This window comes from Muntiacus reevesi, chromosome 8 (genome assembly GCF_963930625.1).
Source record: "Muntiacus reevesi chromosome 8, mMunRee1.1, whole genome shotgun sequence".
Taxonomy (NCBI): Eukaryota; Metazoa; Chordata; class Mammalia; order Artiodactyla; family Cervidae; genus Muntiacus; species Muntiacus reevesi.
The window spans coordinates 95,390,497-95,394,375 of NC_089256.1; the positions used below are offsets into that span (position 1 = coordinate 95,390,497).

General features: G+C 38.1%; 1 non-coding gene across 1 annotated transcript; it reads right to left on the bottom strand.

Annotated features, from left to right (window-relative positions):
- Window positions 1–3,327: 3,327 nt before the first annotated feature.
- LOC136173839 (U6 spliceosomal RNA) lies at window positions 3,328–3,432 on the bottom strand. The gene has a single exon (XR_010664318.1). It is a non-coding gene; the product is annotated as a U6 spliceosomal RNA (small nuclear RNA).
- Window positions 3,433–3,879: the final 447 nt, after the last annotated feature.

Sequence of the window (3,879 nt, forward strand, 5' to 3'; positions counted from 1 at the left end):
ACAAATTTTATAAAATAAAAATAAAAACAATGTGCTCGTGGCAAAGACTGACAGCTACTCATACAACATCCACGTTCCTCTTCCTTAGTACAAGAGACCACTTTTCTTCTAGCTCTCAACATTCCTAGGCACCGTAGAAGTAGGTCTGGCTTTGTTACTAACTTTGCTTGCTGCTGATGGGGCCATGGAATGCTCTGGTTCATAAAATGAAAGCCAAAGTTGAGTTGGATCCTTTTACAAGTTCCTTATAGGAGCACGTTCCTTTTACAGTTCCCTTCCTGTTTCCTGCCGTCTGAAACTTGAACAAGATGGTTACAGCTCCAGCAGGCACCTTGGAGGGTGAGAAATCCAAAATGGAAGCCAGGAGGGACAGAAAGATGAGAAAGAGGCTGAGCCTTTGATGCTTGTGGAGTCATAAAAAAGTAAACATCTCTATCGCTTAAGCTATTAAGAAGGAAGCAGGGTTTCTGTCACATAAAGTTGAACTTGGTCCTAAAAGATACACTCTTGGAAATTCAGAGAGAAAAAAGAATACTTCTACTGGGTATTTCTAGCAACGTTTGAGCTAGACCTCGAAGACTGTACAGAATTTTATCATGTGATCCATGCCAGAGAAGTCCATGAAAGAGATTATCTCAAGAAAATGCTGCCCTCACAGTAGAACAAATGTAATACAGAAGAGCACTGCAGCTCCTTCCTTAGCCTTGGTACATCCCCATCCTCAACAAAAAGTCATGGCCCTTCACATTTCAGTCTCCCCTAAAATCTAGTTCAAAATCAGCTTCCTCCAAACGGCCTTCCCATAACACTCTAACTCCTCTAGAACCCAAGACCCACCCATTCATAAGCATCGCTTGTTATCTAAAGACTTGGGGGTTTTATGTCTTATGTTACAATGTAGGTAATAAGCTTTCTGATAGCAGATAATGTTCTTTAAATCCCTAATTATGCTTGTAGTCTGGCACACCTTATAATCTCAGTCACAAAAACGCATCATTTTCAACCCTCTTCAAATGTTTCTAGCTGGGTGGGAGGGAGGTTCAAGAGGGAAGGGACATTTGTATACTTATGGCTGATTCACGTTGTTGCCCGGCAAAAAATAACACAACGTTGTAAACCAATTATCTTTCGATTAAAATTTCTTTTAAAAGTAGACTCTGAAGCCAATCAGGAAGAATAAGAAATGTTTGCAAAAGAATAATGAGAGTGATTTTTAGCTTTTTTGAAGTCTTTGTTCAAACAAATTCCTACCTCCCTGTTCAAACACTTTCAGTGAGTCCTTCACTGACTCTAAATAAAATTCAAGTTCCTTAAACTATTATATTAAAAAAAGAGCATTCTAACAATATCTAAGGATATTCCAAAAGCAATAAGATTCCCATGATTCCATCACTTTAAAAAAAAATGTCTTTAGGTGTGGTCTGACCTGGCTTGCATGCTGAGCATTTGGGCAGAAAATAGATAAATATGTAAATAGCAATTCTAGTGTTTGATAGCTTATGAAGGATTTCCTATCCATCGTTTCACATTGCTTTACAAGAACTTTATGAATTAGGTACATCCATGCCCCTTTGTTTATCCAACAAAATATATTTTGCTTTTATTTAAAATATATTTTAAGGCTTACTGGGCCAGTAGTAACAAAACTGTAAATCATTACAATACAGTGGAGAAGCACTTATGCAGAAGCCAGGGTAAGATCCCAAGAGGCTTAACAAGCTTACAAATAGCCGATTTCTGGTGGGATAAGCCTAAGAGTTCCGAAGAGGTAGTGTTGGGGGGATGTATGAAAGTGTTAAGTTGCTCAGCCGTGTCCAACTCTTTGCGACCCCATGGGCTATAGCCTGCCGGGCTTCTCTGTCTATAGAATCCTCCAGGCAAGAATCCTGGAGATTCCCTTCTCCAGGGGATCTTCCCAACCCAGGTATCAAGCCCAGGTCTCCTGGGAGGTGGATTCTTTACCATCTGAACTATCGGTAATAGGTGAACTTGGTTGTAAACGAAGAAAGGCGCCTGGAAATCTGGGGGGAAGAAGCATTACGGACAGAGCAGTGTGTGACAAGAGCGTAGCCCACCTGAGGGACAGCAAATAATCCGAGGGCAGGGGAAGGAAGGAGGAAATCTAAGTGAGGCTGGAGAGCTAGCTAGAGGCCAAAAATGAAACATGCTGTGCACTAGCTGTAGCATTTCCGTCTTATCTTGTAGGGAAAGAAAAGTTGCTAAAGGATTTTAAGCCCGGGAACTCTGTGGTCAGATTTACAACTGTAAAGATAATTCTGAACACAGTATCACAAATTATCCAGGTAAACAACAATAAAAACATTCATGAAAAGTGGTACTAAAGTGGTAGCAATACAAGGCAATGCCATAACATAAATAAGCTTTTTCAGGATTTCAAAACTATATTATTGCCTTTCAAAAAAGAGAGGGAGACAGACTATGATTCACAAAATGCCAGTACCTGTTAACAAACCATATATCTTTCTTGATTTTTCATATTTTTAGGCTGACTTGTTTATTTGTCCTTATACCCTGCCATTAAAACTGAGAATCAACTATTTCAAGGCTTCACTTACAAGCCAACAAAAAATAATTTTATTTTTCTTTCTCAGTTGCTCTTTTTTCTTCTTTAAGAAAATATAAAAATGTCACTTGTATCAAGTTCAAATGCCATCAATAATCCTTTAGGCAGCAGCAACATTAATCAACTAGAAAAGAGTATTTTCCTTCTTTTTTAATCCAGAAGTATTCAGAAGTATTTTACGAGCTTTCACCCATAAAAATAGCTTTGTGCACCATGAGAATTTTTTCAAGACTGGATGAAATGAGCTAGCTGTCTCAGCAAGCCAGGAAGGCAAGCTAACGCTCAGGCCCTTCCCTCGCCAACCACTGTTTCCGTACTAACAGACTATAGTGTACTTCTTGGGAAAACGCCAAAGATGCTACTGCGGACCTTTCTTCCTCTGCCCATATGTTCTTGAGAAACCAGAGGATGAATTCCAACTCTGTTTATTAGCCACTTGTGCCTCAGGCTCGTTGCTGACCTTATGGAGCCCACTTCTCTAACAGTAAAGTGTAGATTAAATAGGTTAGGAATTAAATAATATATTCTATGTTGTGTTTAACAGTAACTGGCATACAGCTAGTGCTCAATACATAGAACTATTATGATTATTACTATTTCTATAATGGAAATGCTTTACTTTTCTTCTGCCTGATGGGGAATGAGGCTTTTCCTGTTGGGAAGACACTTTGCTTACCACAAAACTCCTGTCAATCATCATTTCATTTATCAAAATTATTATTATTATTATTTAGAGAAGCTAAAAAATCATGGAACGCTTCACGAATTTGCGTGTCATCTTTGCGCAGGGGCCATGCTAATCTACTCTGTATCGTTCCAATTTTAGTATATGTGTTGCCGAAGCAAGCATCAAAATTATTTTTAAGGGTGAATTGTGTCATGGTGGTTAAGAAATCTATCACCCACAATGTCATCTGTGGTTTTTGTGCAAATTTGTTCAGTTTAAGGTGACCTTAGACTGTTACTATTTACTGGAGTACGTATAAGCAAATTATCTCACAAAAAGATAAGTACCTAGGCACTATGCTTTGCAGAATCTCAAAAATAATGTTTCAAGGGCAACGAGAATTGAAAATAACCAGACACACATGGAAATGAAAATAAAATATGAGTAAGAGCAGAAGGAAAATACAAGAATTTGCACAGTGATGTTATCACAAACATATGACTATGCTTACTATCCATAAAATATCTCCAGAGGATAGCAAGCTACAAACAGTGACAAAGCAAGTTTGAAAAATCAAATATACTTTAAAGGAATAAAAAGTATTATAAAATAATTCTAGTAAAAACAT